General features: G+C 46.2%; 1 long non-coding RNA gene across 2 annotated transcripts; it reads left to right on the forward strand.

The window, feature by feature from the left end:
- The first annotated feature begins 13556 nt into the window (after positions 1-13556).
- Positions 13557-13922, forward strand: LOC127912869 (uncharacterized). 2 transcript variants are annotated; one of them, XR_008083762.1, is made up of 4 exons: positions 13557-13636; positions 13673-13736; positions 13773-13809; positions 13846-13922. It is a non-coding gene; the product is annotated as an uncharacterized LOC127912869 (long non-coding RNA). The 2 variants fall into 2 exon arrangements; XR_008083761.1 differs by lacking the exon at positions 13773-13809.
- The last annotated feature ends 3142 nt before the right edge of the window (positions 13923-17064 follow it).

A 17064-nucleotide genomic window follows, 5' to 3' on the forward strand; every position in this document is an offset into this window, starting at 1 on the left:
TATCCTGCAACATGACAGACAATACAGGGGGTGAATTCAAAATATACTGTGAATCAGGGGTATAAATATATGGAGCCCATGAACTAATCAGTCTACTAAAACCTTCAGTCATTTTCAAGTGCATACAAATACAACCCCTGCCCCCCACATGCAGGAATGCAAAAATACATTGAATGGCATTTATACACACACACCAACACACACAAGCACACACACACGCACGCACACACACACACACTCACACGCACATTCTATCCAGTTGTCTGGAAAGAGAGTGTGTATAAAGAGTGGGATAGTAGCCTATGGGGAAAGACATTAGTATTTTTGCCCTACTTTCTTTCTGGCTTGTTAAAAGCAATCGTCTAGCCAATCTGTCACCCTGCTTGAAACGTCTGCTCTGGCTAGGGCTGGCACACACACACACACACACACACACACACACACACACACACACACACACACACACACACACACACACACACACACACACACACAAAACACACACACACACACACACACACACACACACACACACACACACACACACACACACACACACACACACACACACACACACACACACACACACACACACACACACACACACACACACATCCCCTCTGGCTAGTTACACGGGAGAGAAGGGAGGCAAGGTAGAGATGAATGACTTTCCAACTTCACCTGTCCCAACCCCAACATTTCACTTAACAAATTATAAACAAAGTCAGGCTGAGGCACAATGTTGTGCTCAGAGGGAGAGAAAAATACTGTTGGTCTAAGATGACAGATCTCCTCCTCATGGTGCGAGATGACCACACACACTAGGGTGCTTATAGGAACTCCTTGTGGCTCTGTGTGTGTGTGTGTGTGTGTGTGTGTGTGTGTGTGTGTGTGTGTGTGTGTGTGTGTGTGTGTGTGTGTGTGTGTGTGTGTGTGTGTGTGTGTGTGTGTGTGTGTGTGTGTGTGTGTGTGTGTGTGTGTGTGTGTGTGTGTGTGTGTGTGTGCGTGAAAGATGTCCTCCCATAAAAAACATGTTTTATTTCCCATGCACACACTCTAGCATTAATGGCTGTACAGGAATCTAATGAAATGCACACATAAAAGAAAGCAAGGTTATAGGCTACAGGGAAACAAAGATCACTTTCCATCACAGGGAACTGATTTGAATGTGAATGTTAATTTGAATACTCTGTGGTATAAAGTATGCTAAAATTATCTGTATGTATTTATACAGTATATTATATCATACATACCTTATACTGTATACCTTATACAGCTGGATGCGTCTTCGCCAGGGATAATTAAGAGAGGAGTGAGAGATAGAGAGAGAGAAAGAAAGAGTAGTGAAAGAGGAAGAGAAAACAGGCAGAGAGAGAACGGTGTGAAATAGAAATAAGAAGCAGACAGACGAGGGAGAGACAGGTAGGAGAAATTAACAGGAGGGAGAGAGAAACAGGTAGGAGAAATTAACAGGAGGGAGAGAGAGACAGGTAGGAGAAATTAACAGGAGGGAGAGAGACAGGTAGGAGAAATTAACAGGAGGGAGAGAGAAACAGGTAGGAGAAATTAACAGGAGGGAGAGAGAGACAGGTAGGAGAAATTAACAGGAAGGAGAGAGACAGGTAGGAGAAATTAACAGGAGGGAGAGAGAAACAGGTAGGAGAAATTAACAGGAGGGAGAGAGACAGGTAGGAGGTATTAACAGGAGGGAGAGAGAGACAGGTAGGAGAAATTAACAGGAGGGAGAGCGAGACAGGTAGGAGAAATTAACAGGAGGGAGAGAGAGACAGGTAGGAGAAATTAACAGGAGGGAGAGAGACAGGTAGGAGGTATTAACAGGAGGGAGAGAGACAGGTAGGAGGTATTAACAGGAGGGAGAGAGACAGGTAGGATAAATTAACAGGAGGGAGGGAGAGACAGGTAGGAGAAATTAACAGGAGGGAGAGAGACAGGTAGGAGAAATTAACAGGAGGGAGAGAGACAGGTAGGAGAAATTAACAGGAGGGAAAGAGAAACAGGTAGGAGGAATTAACAGGAGGGAGAGAGACAGGTAGGAGAAATTAACAGGAGGGAGAGAGACAGGTAGGAGAAATTAACAGGAGGGAGAGAGACAGGTAGGAGAAATTAACAGGAGGGAGAGAGACAGGTAGGAGAAATTAACAGGAGGGAGAGAGACAGGTAGGAGAAATTAACAGGAGGGAGAGAGAGACAGGTAGGAGAAATTAACAGGAGGGAGAGAGAGACAGGTAGGAGAAATTAACAGGAGGGAGAAAGACAGGTAGGAGAAATTAACAGGAGCGAGAGAGACAGGTAGGAGAAATTAACAGGAGGGAGAGAGACAGGTAGGAGAAATTAACAGGAGGGAGAGAGACAGGTAGGAGAAATTAACAGGAGGGGGAGAGAGACAGGTAGGAGAAATTAACAGGAGGGAGAGAGAGACAGGTAGGAGAACTTAACAGGAGGGAGAGAGACAGGTAGGAGAATTAACAGGAGGGAGAGAGAGACAGGTAGGAGAAATTAACAGGAGGGAGAGAGAGACAGGTATAAGAAATTAACAGGAGGGAGAGAGACAGGTAGGAGAAATTAACAGGAGGGAGAGAGACAGGTAGGAGAATTAACAGGAGGGAGAGATAAACAGGTAGGAGAAATAAACAGGAGGCAGAGAGAGACAGGTAGGAGAAATTAACAGGAGGGAGAGAGACAGGTAGGAGAATTAACAGGAGGGAGAGATAAACAGGTAGGAGAAATAAACAGGAGGCAGAGAGAGACAGGTAGGAGAATTAACAGGAGGGAGAGATAAACAGGTAGGAGAAATAAACAGGAGGCAGAGAGAGACAGGTAGGAGAAATTAACAGGAGGGAGAGAGACAGGTAGGAGAATTAACAGGAGGGAGAGATAAACAGGTAGGAGAAATTAACAGGAGGGAGAGAGAGACAGGTAGGAGAATTAACAGGAGGGAGAGAGAGACAGGTAGGAGAAATTAACAGGAGGGAGAGATAAACAGGTAGGAGAAATTAACAGGAGGGAGAGATAAACAGGTAGGAGAAATTAACAGGAGGGAGAGAGACAGGTAGGAGAATTAACAGGAGGGAGAGATAAACAGGTAGGAGAAATAAACAGGAGGCAGAGAGAGACAGAAACATCAGAGACAGAGAAACAAGAGGGAGACAGAAACAAGAGAGTTATTTGCCCATGATTTGCCTCTTACATTAAACCAGAAATTTATGATTTATTAAATTCAATTCTAGAATAAGTTGGTGTCAGCGTGCGCTCGTGTGTGTGTGTGTGTGTGTGTGTGTGTGTGTGTGTGTGTGTGTGTGTGTGTGTGTGTGTGTGTGTGTGTGTGTGTGTGTGTGTGTGTGTGTGTGTGTGTGTGTGTGTGTGTGTGTGTGTGTGTGTGTGAGAGAGAGAGAGAGAGTAAATAAGGTGGTGTCAGCACTTTGCCTGTCATCTCTAGAGATCGATGGAGACAGCGATGGATGGGGATGCCTGCTCTTATTTACCTCATCTGACACACGCATACACACACACATACTAACAAACAAACACACATACACGTGCATATATATATATATATATATATATATGTATATATATATATATATATACATACACACACACACACACACACACACACACACACACACACACACACACACACACACACACACACACACACACACACACACACACACACACACACACACACACACACACACACACACACACACACACACACACACACACACACAGGAAGAGAGGAGACGAGATCAAATATAAACCCTTGTATTTCCCCCTCTGGGTGGATCCAGCGCTTAAGAATTTGAATGGCAATATTCTTGGAGACAAGAGAAAGAGAGGAAGAAAGAAAGTTAGAGACTAAGAATGTGCATGCCAATAGGTAGAGAGAGAGAGAGAGAGAAAGAGGGAGAGACAGAGAGAGAGCGAGAGATAGAGAGAGAGTGAGATGGAGAGAGAGAGAGCGAGAGAGAGAGAGAGACAGAGAGAGAGATATGGAGAGACAGAGAGAGAGAGAGAGAGAGAGAGAGAGATTGAGAGACAGAGAGAGAGTGAGATGGAGAGAGAGACAGAGTGAGAGAGAGAGAGATGGAGAGACAGAGAGACAGAGAGAGAGAGAGAGAGAGTGAGATGGAGAGAGAGACAGAGTGAGAGAGAGAGAGAGATAGAGAGAGATAATCTGTTTTATGATTGCCGTTAAGCACGTAGCGATGATGATTTAAAAATAAAAAGTGTACTGTACAAATGAAATAAATCAGTATTATCATACAACAGTGCAGCGGGCATATGTAAATTACTTTCAGCTCCCTCTGATTCCATATACTGACTGACCAGGCATCTCAAATCAGTTGCTAAACTGCACCACAAAATATCCTTCCTCATCACTATAATCAGGTTTTATATAGGAGCCAATCCCACCCACTCACCACTAACATAATACTAATACCAGCCTGGGTGTAAAGATGCCTTATAATGGAACAAGATGGCAGGGAGAAGTAGGAGAAGAGGAAAAGCGAGAGAGTGCATGCTGTGTGTTTGTGGACGTTGTGGAGTTTTGCTTGTGTACATTGGTGTTATCAGAGTGGAACTTGAGTCATGGGTTATGCCAAGTGTGCAGGGTTGTGGGGGGGGGGGCTCTCTTTCTCTCCCAGCTAGAGCTGTCAGAGTTCTTCAAGAACAGTGGGTTTGGAGTCAGACGCAGAGAGCAGAGGAATTGAATTTTCTTTTTTAAATATGACCGGAAAAAACGATCACGCCAAAAACACAAAGCACATCAACTGACCGGCCCATACACAGGACCCAAAACTGTCCGGAGAAACAAAACACAAAGCACATCAACTGACCGGCCCACACACAGGACCCAAAACTGTCCGGAGAAACAAAACACAAAGCACATCAACTGACCGGCCCATACACAGGACCCAAAACTGTCCGGAGAAACAAAACACAAAGCACATCAACTGACCGGCCCATACACAGGACGCAAAACTGTCCGGGGAAAAAAAAAAAAACGAACATCCACAAACTAACAGCATAGCAATTCCGCACAAACCTAGGCAGGCCTAACAGGCTTAAATAGACAAAAATCAAGAAAAACAAACAGGAACAGGTGCAACTAATAAGACCAAACGAACAGAAAAGGAAAAAGGGAACGGTGGCAGCCGCCGAGCACCATCCGAGCTGGCAGGGGAGCCACCTTTGGTGGGAGTCGTGACAGTATCCCCCCTCGATGCGCGGTACCTGCAGCAAACCGCCAATGGCCTCGATGGCGACCCGGGGGGAGAGGCGCTGGGCGATCCGGGCGGAGGCTGTGGAAGTCCCTCAGTAGAGAAGGGTCCAAAATGTCCCCCACCGGTACCCAGCACCTCTCCTCCGGACCTTACCCCTCCCAGTCCACGAGGTACTGTAGGCCCCTCACCTTCCTGCAGGGGACCAGCCACCACCAGCCTGAGGAGAGACACATGAAACGAGGGGTTGATACGATAGTAAGTAGGAAGCTGTAACCTATAACACACCTCATTTATCCTCCTCAGGACTGTAAATGGCCATGCACACTGCGGCCCCAGCTTCCGGCAGGGCAGGCGGAGGGGCAGGTTTCGGGTCGAGAGCCAGACCCAGTCCCCCGGTGCGAACACGGGGGCCTCACTGTGGTGCTGGTCAGCGCTCCTCTTCTGCCGTCCACTAGCCTGTTTTAAAGGTTCCTGGACGGCTCTCCAGGTGTCCTTTGAGCGCTGCACCCATTCCTCCACCGCAGGAGCCTCGGTCTGGCTCTGATGCCATGGAGCCAGGACCAGCTGGTAGCCCAACACGCACTGGAACGGAGACATTTTAGTAGAGGAGTGGCGGAGGGAGTTCTGGGCTAGCTCCGCCCATGGGACATACCTCGCCCACTCACCAGGCCGGTCCCGGCAATACGACCGCAGAAATCTACCCACATCCTGGTTTACTCTCTCCACCTGTCCATTACTCTCGGGGTGGAAACCCAAGGTCAGGCTGACCGAGACTCCCAGCCGTTCCATGAACGCCCTCCAAACTCTGGACGTGAACTGGGGACCCCAATCAGAAACAATGTCCTCAGGCACCCCGTAGTTCCGGAAGACATGGGTAAACAGAGCCTCCGCAGTCCAGAGGGCCGTAGGGAGACCGGGCAACGGGATGAGACGGCAGGACTTAGAAAACCGATCCACAACGACCAGGATCGTGGTGTTTCCCTGAGACGGGGGAAGGTAGGTGAGAAAGTCCACCGACAAGTGCGACCACAGCCGTTGTGGAATGGGGAGGGGCTGTAACTCCCCCTAAGACTCCGCACTGTCCTCTCGATCCCAGGATGGCCCAAAGAGGGTAGTGTATGGGCCCATCGAATCAACTTATCACGGACACCAAGCGGCACGTACTGAACCCCTGCTGGACACTGAGGGGGTGCAGGTTCCAACCATAATGCCTGCTCGATCTCCACGTCCACCATACCACCAGTGCCATCAGACATGAAGCTGGGAGGATGGGAGTCAGCTCGATGGGCCGCTCCTCGGTGTCATAGTGGCGAGATAGCGCGTCGGCCTTCGTATTTTGGGAGCCTGGCCGATATGAAATCGTAAAACGGAAACGGGTAAAGAACATGGCCCACCTGGCCTGACGCGGATTCAGTCTCCTCACTGCCCGGATATACTCGAGATTACGATGGTCAGTCCAGATGAGGAAAGGGTGCTTGGCCCCCTCAAGCCAATGTCTCCACACCTTCAGAGCCTTGACTACAGCTAACAACTCCCAGTTCCCCACGTCATAGTTCCACTCTGCCGGACCAAGCTTCTTCGAAAAAAAGCGCAGGGGCGGAGCTTTGGTGGCGTGCCCGAGCACTGTGATAGCACGGCTCCCACCCCAGCCTCGGACACGTCCACCTCCACTATGAACGCCAAAGAGGGGTCCGGATGAGCCCTCTGGAGCGTTGGTGAACAGCTCCTTCAGGCGACTGAAAGCTCTGCCCGCCCCTGCTGACCAGAGCAAGCGCGCTGCCCCCCCCCCCCGTCAGCAGTGAGGTAATGGGACCAGCCACCTGACCAAAACCCAGAATAAACCTCCGGGGTAATTGGCAGACCCTAAAAACCGCTGCACCTCCTTTACCACGGTCGGAGCCGGACAATAACGCTGTCACACTCCATCACCACCCCAGAGGTGGAAATGCGATAACCCAGGAAGGAAACGGCTTGTTTGGAGAACACACATTTCTCAGCCTTGATGTACAGATGTGCAGTTGCCCAAGTACCTTACGCACCAGAGACACGTGCAGAATAGATCAGTATGTCATCGATATACACTACCATCCCCTGCCCGTGCAGGTCTCTGAGAATCTGCAGCATTCATCAACCCATACGGCATGACGAGGTACTCATAATGGCCAGATGTGGTACTAAACGCTCTCTTCCACTCATCTCCCTCCCGGATACGCACCAGATTATACACACTCCTAAGGTCCAGTTTTGTGAAGAAACGCGCCCCGTGAAATGATTCCACCGCCATGGCAATGAGAGGTAGTGGGTAACTAAACCCCACTGTGATGGAATTTTCGTCGCACCGATGGAAGCTCCTATGCACCTGCCTGAACACTCCTCTGACCACCCTCGGAGAGCCCCCTGTCTCCATGAAATCTCCGGATTGTGATTAGTCAGCCAGAGAATTCCCAGCACCACTGGAAACGCAGGTGAATCAATAAGGAAGAGACTAATCCGCTCCTTATGATTCCCCTGCGTTACCATGTCCAGTGGAACCGTGGCCTCCCTGATCAGCCCTGACCCTAATGGTTGGCTATCTAAGGAGTGCATGGGGAAAGGGTGGTCTAATGACACCAGGGGAATCCCTAGCCTTAACGCGAGCCCACGATCCATAAAGTTCTCAGCTGCGCCTGAATCAACTAGCGCCTTATGTTGTAGAGAGGGAGAAAAACCAGGGGAACAAAATAATAAGAACATTTGGCCAACAGGGAGCTCTGGATGAGTCTGGTGCTGACTCACCTGGGTGGAACGAGGAGTGCTCTGCCTGCCATCCTGACTCCCAGACGAGCTCTTCCAGCACCGATCGGCAGTGTGTCCTCTCCGACCACACCTGGTGCGGGATTCTGTCAGAGTTCTTCAAGAACAGTGGGTTTGGAGTCAGGCGCAGAGAGCAGAGGGTTCAAATAAATGTATATTTTTTATTACCGGAAAAACGGTCACGCCAAAAACACAAGCATCAACTGACCGGCCCATACACAGGACCCAAAACTGTCCGGAAACATTAAATACAAATGAACATCCACAAACTAACAGCATAGCAATCCCGCGGGCCTAACAGGCTTAAATAGACACAAATCAAGAAACACAAAAGGGAACAGGTGCAACTAATAAGACCAAACGAACAGAAAAGGAAAAAGTGATCGGTGGCGGCTAGTAGACTGGCGACGACGACCGCCGAGCACCGTCCGAACAGGCAGGGGAGCCACCTTTGGTGGGAGTCGTGGCAAGAGCATAACATTCTTAGAATCATATGTTCCATTGAGCTCGGTGAGAGTGTGATTTTCCTATGGTTATTTTGCATACAACCTTCCCACATCTTTCTGGGAATGGTGCAGGATAGTTGCTTGGCTTTGGAACATTCTCAGCACATTTAAGGAAATCGATAAAAAATTGAATTTTCTTTGTATTTCATTACTTTAATAGAACGATTCCTAAAAGTTCAAACATGGTTACATTTAATTTCAATGTTCTAGGAACGTTCTCCAACCGGTTTGACATTGGGAATGTTCTCAAATAGTTCAGAGAACATTAAGAAACAACATTCTTCTGAGGGAATTTCAGTACTTCAGCATAACATTTCCTACAGGTTTCCTCATGGTTTTATTTAATGTCAAATTGTTTTCCGAGAACGTTAAGAAAATTGTCTCTAAAAACCACAAGAAAACTTTAGCAAACATTCTAAGAATGTTTTTTAAAATATATACATTCCATTCTCGGCATCAACAAAAACTCTCTCCATCCTCTATCCCCAACAGGTTAAGTGTGTTCAGGTGTGTTGGCCGGGTCTACTAATTGGCCACACATGATCTTAATTAGTGCTTGTTTCCTTTGAAATGGGGTCTGTTTGAATAGACAAAAATGAACAGCTTTGTACGAATAAAAGAACATTGAACAATAGCTCCGTCCGTGGCCAATTGGACTAATTACATAGATAGGGAACAAAAGATCGTAGATTCAAATCTCACTGATGCCACGCCACAATAAAAAAATTAATGGGTTTGAATGATTAATGCCTAAGCAAATTCATTTCTATGTGCTTGGATTCCAAAACAGTGTACCCAGCATTTCCCAAACGTAGTTCTAAGGGGTGCACATTTTTGCCCTAACACCACACAGCTGATTCAAATGATCAAAACTAGATGATTAGTTGATTATTTGAATCAGCTGTGTGGTGCTAGGGCAAAAACCAAAAACATGAACCCCTTGGGGTCCCAAGGAAACCCTGATATAACCTAAGCCGGCAGTGTTATTAAAAGTCTTATTGAAACACGTTCTCAGAATGTTATTTAATTACCTTCCAATAATCTATGGTTTCCGTTCTCAGAACCGTCCGGCAACCTAAAAATGTACATTCCAAGAACAGGCTAAATATTCACTTCCGGTCTCAGAAAGTTTGAATAATGTGCAGTTTTACAAGAAACTTATGGCTATGTTCCCAGAACCAATGGGGAACAAAAAACGTACGTTCCCAGAACTTTCAAGGAAGCAAATGTGCTAGCTGGGAATTATGTAGTTTCCTGAAGCAGGTTTTCTCATTTGAGTCTGGTGGGTTTTAATGTTGGGGGGGATCAGGGGCTTAGGAAGACAGCTGAGCAGGGATGTAGTGCTGCCGGTGTGCGCGGGAGCGGCACCCCCTCACTTTTATTCAATTTGCAAATACACAGAGCTGGTAAAAATCATTTCTGGGAAATAATTCCTGAAGCTGAATCAGTGTCATGCAAGATCACATAATGATTAGTATTTTACATAACATAACAGAACTGAATATAATGGCATAGCATGGTAGGCCTTTAACGTTACTGTTACACTAAAAACAGATCAGGGATATTGCCCCTGCATATTGAAGCAGGTAAGATCAGGGATATTGTCACGCCTTGGTCATTGTATTTTTGTGTTTTCGTCAGGCCAGGGTGTGACATGGGTTTATATGTTGTGTTTCGTATTGGGGTTGTGTAGTATTTGGGATTGCGGCTGAGTAGGGGTGTAGGGGTGTTGGCTGCCTGAGGCGGTTCTCAATCAGAGTCAGGTGATTCTCGTTGTCTCTGATTGGGAACCGTATTTAGGTAGCCGGGGTTTCTCTGTGTATTTCGTGGGTGATTGTTCCTGTCTCTGTGTAGTTTCACCAGATAGGCTGTAATTAGGCTTCACGTTCCGTCTGTTGTTTTGTATTTTGTATAGTTATTTCATGTGTCACTTTTTCCATTAAAGTCATGAGTAACCACCACGCTGCATTTTGGTCCGACTCTCTTTCTACAAACGAAGAACGACGTTACAGAATCACCCACCACACTCGGACCGAGCAGCGTGTTAACAGGCAGCAGCGAAGGGAGGACGTTATGGACAGCAGAGGCTTGGAGTATACGACATGGGAAAAAATAGACAGGTGGGCGGCCGACCCAGAGAGAATGCCGGAGCCCGCCTGTGATTCGCTGGAGCAGTGCGAAGAGGGCTATAGGCGAATGGAGTCGAAAAGAAAGAGAAGGCGGCGCAGAGCGAAACCCGAAAGTCACCCCCAAATATTTATTGGGGGAGGGCTCAGAGGGAGAGTGGCTGAGTCAGGAGTCAGACCTGAGCCAACTCTCCCTGTTAATCGTGAAGAGCAGTTGCAGTGGGAGAGGCTGCACCACTTGGAGAATTGGACATGGGAGGAGATATTAGACGGAAAAGGACCCTGGGCTCAGCCTGGAGAATATCGCCGTCCCAAGGAAGAACTAGAGGCGGCTAAAGCGGAGAGGCGCTGGTATGAGGAGGCAGCACGGCGACACGGATGGAAGCCCGAAAAGCAGCCCAAAAAAATTATTGGGGGAGGGGCTTAAAGGGAGTATGGCTATACCAGGTAGGAGACCTGCACAAACTCCCTGTGCTTACCGGTGGGCTAGAGAGACCGGGCAGACACCGTGTTATGCTATGGAGCGCACGGTGTTTCCAGTGCGGGTGCATAGCCCGGTGCGGTTCATACCAGTCCTTCGTATTGGCCGGGCTAAAGTGGGCATCGAGCCAGGTAAGATTGGGCAGGCTCAGGTAAGATTGGGCAGGCTCGGTGCTCAAGAGCTCCAGTGCGCCTGCACGCACGGTCCGGTCTATCCAGAGCCACCTCCACACACCAGTCCTCCGGTAGCAGCTCCCCGCACCAGGCTTCCTGTGCGTATCCTCGATCCTGTAGCACCAGTTCCAGCACCACGCACCAGGCCTTCTGTGCGCCTCGACTGTTCAGCACAGCCAGAGCCTTCCTTCCCTCCTGCGCTGTCAGAGTCTCCCGCCTGTTCAGCGCTATCAGAGCCTTTCTCCTCTCCTGCACTACCGGAGTCTCCTGTCTGTTCAGCGCTATCAGAGCCCTCCTTCCCACCTGCGCTGTCGGAGTCTCCCGCCTGTTCAGCGCTATCAGAGCCTTCCTCCTCTACAGCGCTGCCGGACCTCCTGCCTGTTCGGAGCAGCCTGAGCTGCCAGTCTGCAGGGAGCTGTCAGTCTGCAAGGTGCTGTCAGTCTGCATGAAGCAACCAGAGCTGTCAGTCTGCAAAGAGCTGCCAGTCTGCAAGGAGCTGTTAGTCTGCAAGGAGCTGTCAGTCTGCAAGGAGCTGCCAGTCTGCAGGGTGCTGTCAGCCTGCATGGAGCAGTCAGAGCTGCCAGTCTGCATGAAGCAGCCAGAGCTGTCAGTCTGCAAAGAGCTGTCAGTCTGCAAAGAGCTGCCAGTCTGCAAAGAGCTGCCAGTCTGCAAGGAGCTGTCAGTCTGCAAGGAGCTGTCAGTCTGCAAGGAGCTGCCAGTCTGCAGGGTGCTGTCAGCCTGCATGGAGCAGTCAGAGCTGTCAGTCTGTATGAAGCAGCCAGAGCTGTCAGTCTGCATAAAGCAGCCAGAGCTCCAGTCTGCAAAGAGCTGTCAGTCTGCAAGGAGCTGTCAGCCTGCATAGAGCAGCTAGATCCGCCGGTCAGCCATGATCTTCTAGATCTGCCAGTCAACCAGATTCTACCAGATCTGCCAGTCAACCAGAATCTTCCAGATCTGCTAGTCAACCTGAATCTTCCAGATCCGCCAGCCAGGATCTACCTGAGCCTACTACCTACCTGAGCTTCATCTCAGTACTGGGCTTCCTCTCAGTACTGGGCTTCCCCTCAGTTCCGGGCTGCCCCTCAGTTCCTGGCTGCCCCTCAGTCCCGAGCTGCCCCTCAGTCCCGAGCTCCCTCAGTCCCGAGATGCCCCTCAGTCCCGAGATGCCCCTCAGTCACGAGCTGCTCCTCAGTTCTGTGGGGTTCTGGGTGAAGACTATTAGGCCATGGTCGGCGGCGAGGGTGGATTATCCCAGGACGCGAAGGGGAGGAACTAGGACATTAATGGAGTGGGGTCCACGTCCCGAGCCGGAACCTCAACCATGGACAGACGCCCACTCGGACCCTCCCTATGGTTTTGAGGTGTGTCCGGGAGTCCGCACCTTAGGGGAGGGGGTTCTGTCACGCCTTGGTCATTGTATTTTTGTGTTTTCGTTATTTATTTGGCCATGCCAGGGTGTGACATGGGTTTATATGTTGTGTTTCGTATTGGGATTTTGTAGGCATTGGGATTGCGGCTGAGTAGGGGTGTTGTATAGGCTTGGCTGCCTGAGGCGGTTCTCAATCAGAGTCAGGTGATTCTCGTTGTCTCTGATTGGGAACCGTATTTAGGTAGCCGGGGTTTCTCTGTGTATTTCGTGGGTGATTGTTCCTGTCTCTGTGTAGTTTCACCAGATAGGCTGTAATTAGGTTTCACGTTCCATTTGTTGTTTTGTATTTTGTATATAGTTATTTCATGTGTCACTTTTTCCATTAAAGTCATGAGTAACCACCACGCTGCATTTCGGTCCGACTCTCTTTCTACAAACGAAGAACGACGTTACAGATATTGTGTCTGCGTATTGAAACAGGTAAGATCAGGGATATTGTGTCTGCGTATTGAAGCAGGTAAGATCAGGGATATTGCCCCTGCATATTGAAACAGGTAAGATCAGGGATATTGCCTCTGCATATTGAAACAGGTAAGATCAGGGATATTGCCTCTGCATATTGAAACAGGTAAGATCAGGGATATTGCCTCTGCATATTAAAACAGGTAAGATCAGGGATATTGCCTCTGCATATTAAAACAGGTAAGATCAGGGATATTGCATTGCCTCTGCATATTGAAACAGGTAAGATCAGGGATAATTGTCTCTGCATATTGAAACAGGTAAGATCAGGGATATTGTCTCTGCGTATTGAAACAGGTAAGATCAGGGATTTGTCTCTGCGTATTGAAGCAGATACGATCAGGGATATTGTGTCTGCGTATTGAAACAGGTACGATCAGGGATTTTGTGTCTGCGTATTGAAACAGGTAAGATCAGGTATTTGTCTCTGCGTATTGAAACAGGTGCGATCAGGGATATTGTGTCTGCGTATTGAAACAGGTAAGATCAGGGATATTGTGTCTGCGTATTGAAACAGGTACGATCGGGATATTGTGTCTGCGTATTAAAACAGGTAAGATCAGGGATATTGTGTCTGCGTATTGAAACAGGTACGATCGGGATATTATGTCTGCATATTGAAACAGGTAAGATCAGGGATATTGTGTCTGCGTATTGAAACAGGTACGATCAGGGATATTGTGTCTGCGTATTGAAACAGGTATTGTGGTGAAATGGAAGAGAAAATACGATGTAACTATTGTGATCTCGAAGAAATAGAGAATGAAACTCATGTTATTCTCTATTGCCCTTTGTTCCACGATATACGCTTGATCTTATTCCAGAAAGCACACCAGATATACCCTGGCATTATGAGGCTGAGCGATGAGGAGAAACTGAAATTGTCTCCCACATGAATCGTCTGTTTGTGTCAGACTGGGCTCAAATGCCTTCTGTTTCATTTTATTTATTTATTTATCTGTATATATGTATGTATGTATGTATGTATGTATGTATGTATGTATGTATGTATGTATGTATGTATGTATGTATGTATGTATGTACAGTATGTATGTATGTACAGTATGTATGTATGTATGTATGTATGTATGTATGTATGTATGTATGTATGTATGTATGTATGCATGTATGTATGTACAGTAAGTATATTTTTTACTGCTCTAGGGACATAATTGTTTGGATAACCTTATTTATTATTACGTATTGATTTTATCTTTAATTTGTTTCACTCTGTATGCGATGCGCACTGCAGAGAACACCGGAAGAAGAATTATCACTGAATTATCACATTGAATTATTGTAATGTTTGTTTATGTGTCAATTAATCCCATAAGTGATGGGTTGCCAACTGGACATTAGACACAAAAATAAAATGTAATGAATTTCATTAATTCATTACAGTGCCTTCAGAACGTATTCACACCCCTTGACTTTCCACATTTGTTGTGTTACAGCCTGAATTTAAAATAGATCAAACTTAGATTTCTTTGTCACTGGCCTACACACAATGTCTAATGTTTTTAGAAATTTTTACAAACGAATGACAAAGGAAAAGCTGAAATGTCTTGAAATAAATAAGTATTCTACCTCATCTCTGTACCCCACACATACAATTATCTGGAAGGTCCCTCAGTCCAGCAATGAATTTCAAACACAGATTAAACCACAAAGGCCAGGGATGTTTTTCCGTGCCTCACAAAGAAGGGCACCTATTGGTAGATGGGTATAAAAAGAAATGGACATTGAATATCCCTTGAGCATGGTGAAGTTCTTAATTACACTTTGGATGGTGTATAAATACACCCAGTCACTACAAAGATACAGGCGTCCTCCCTAACTCAGTTGCCGGGGAGGAAGAAAACAGAGGCCAATGGTGACTTTAAAAGATTTACAAAGTTGAACGGCTGTGAAAGGAGAAACCTGAGGATGGACCAACAACATTGCAGTTACTCCACAATATTAACCTAATTGACAGAGTGAAGAAAATGAAGCCTGTACAGAATACATTTCTTCCAAAACATGTACCCTGTTTGCAACAATGCACTAAAGTAATACAGCAAAACAATGTGGAAAATAAATTCACTTTTTGTTCTGAATACAAAGTGTTATGTTTGGGGCAAATCCAGTACAACACATTACTAAATACCACTCTCCATATTTTCAAGCATAGTTGTGGCTGCTATGGGTATGATTGTAATTGTTAAGTAATGGGTGTTTTTCAGGATACAAAATTAATGGAATGGAGCTAAGCACAGGCAAAATCTTAGAGGAAAACCTTGTTCAGACTGCTTTCCACCAGACACATGGAGATTAATTCACCTTTCAGCAGGATAATAACCTAAAACATAAAACAAATCTAGTTGCTTACCATTAAGACAGTGAATGGTCGAGTTACAGTTTTGATTTAAATCTACTTGACAATCAATGGCAAGACCTGAAAATGATTGTCTGGTAATGATCAACAACCAATTTGACAGAGTTTGAAGAATTTGGAAAATAATAACATGCAAATGTTACACAATCCAGGTGAGGAAAGCTATACTCTTAGAGAAGTACCTAGAAAGACTCACAGCTGTAATCGCTTACCCTAAGGTGCTTCTGCAAAGTGTTGACACAGGGGTGTGAATATTTATGTAAATTAGATATTTCTGTATTTCATTTTCAATTAATTTGCAAAAATGTCTAAAAACATGTTTCCACTTTGTCATTATGGTGTATTGTGTGTAGCTGGGTAAGAAAACAAATATATTTAACCCATTTTGAATTCCGTCTGTAACAACTAAATGTGGAATAACTTAAAGGGTATGAATACTTTCTTAAGGCACTGTATTTAACCCCTTTTCATTAATCCCATTTCACCTTCATAGTTCCATTCATAAAACAAACGGTACCAGTTACCTTTAGACAAGTCCCGTGACACTTGTAGGGGTTGAAGAGCACAATGGAGTACACCACATTGTTTGTGGGAATCTCCCCTTTCCACAGTGGGGTCACATTAGTTTGTAGCCCAAACGGTTCGGACGCTACAAACAGATGTTGGCACATCGATGGTACCGACTTCAGACGAGTCCTCTGAAACTGAAAGTGGTCATAATAAAAGTTTGTAGGTCAAACAGTTTGGACCCTACAGACGTTTTTGTGAGAAGACCAATTTTCATTATGTCTCATGATCTGACAAACCGCGCTGTAGCTCTGCCACCTTTCACCACTGATACGGAAGTGTGACACTGGTTGATGTGGTGGATTGAGATGCATCCAATGGACAAAAAACATGTCTCTAGCTTAAACTGACAGATTGTTATGGGGATTTTTATTTTTTTACTTAGATTGACACACCAGTGAATCAATAAACTTTAGGGAATTAGTGCCTAAACTTAACCCTTAACATCAAATTTTGACATTTGGAGAAATGGAACGATACAGAGCAGCATGAGCAACAAAAACACTTTGAAAACGTTTGGAAAACGTGGATGAACGTCTAATTCTGCAGTGAGAGAGAGTGAGGGAGAAAGGAGCAGATGGAGCAGGAGGGAGAGAAGGGAAATGTAGGTGGAAGAGGAGAGTTTATTGAACAGTTTACCAACAAAGCATAAGATTGACCAGTTTACTGTTACGCATAGGAATATCAAAATACACCACTCCAAAGGCCTTTTTATAACATCTGATTCAAAGTACCTTCTATGAGGTCAGAATACTTGGCTTGAGTTTTAAAGCTTATGTAAGAAACACGTTCAATTCTCATTCATTGGCTCACTATGTTGTGACTGTATATAAAGAAAGGGGACTGAGATTCACAGGCCACATCCTTTCTGAAGAGGTTTTATTTCAGAATAAGTGGTGATGTT

This window comes from Oncorhynchus keta, chromosome 28 (genome assembly GCF_023373465.1).
Source record: "Oncorhynchus keta strain PuntledgeMale-10-30-2019 chromosome 28, Oket_V2, whole genome shotgun sequence".
In the NCBI taxonomy this organism is placed as follows: domain Eukaryota; kingdom Metazoa; phylum Chordata; class Actinopteri; order Salmoniformes; family Salmonidae; genus Oncorhynchus; species Oncorhynchus keta.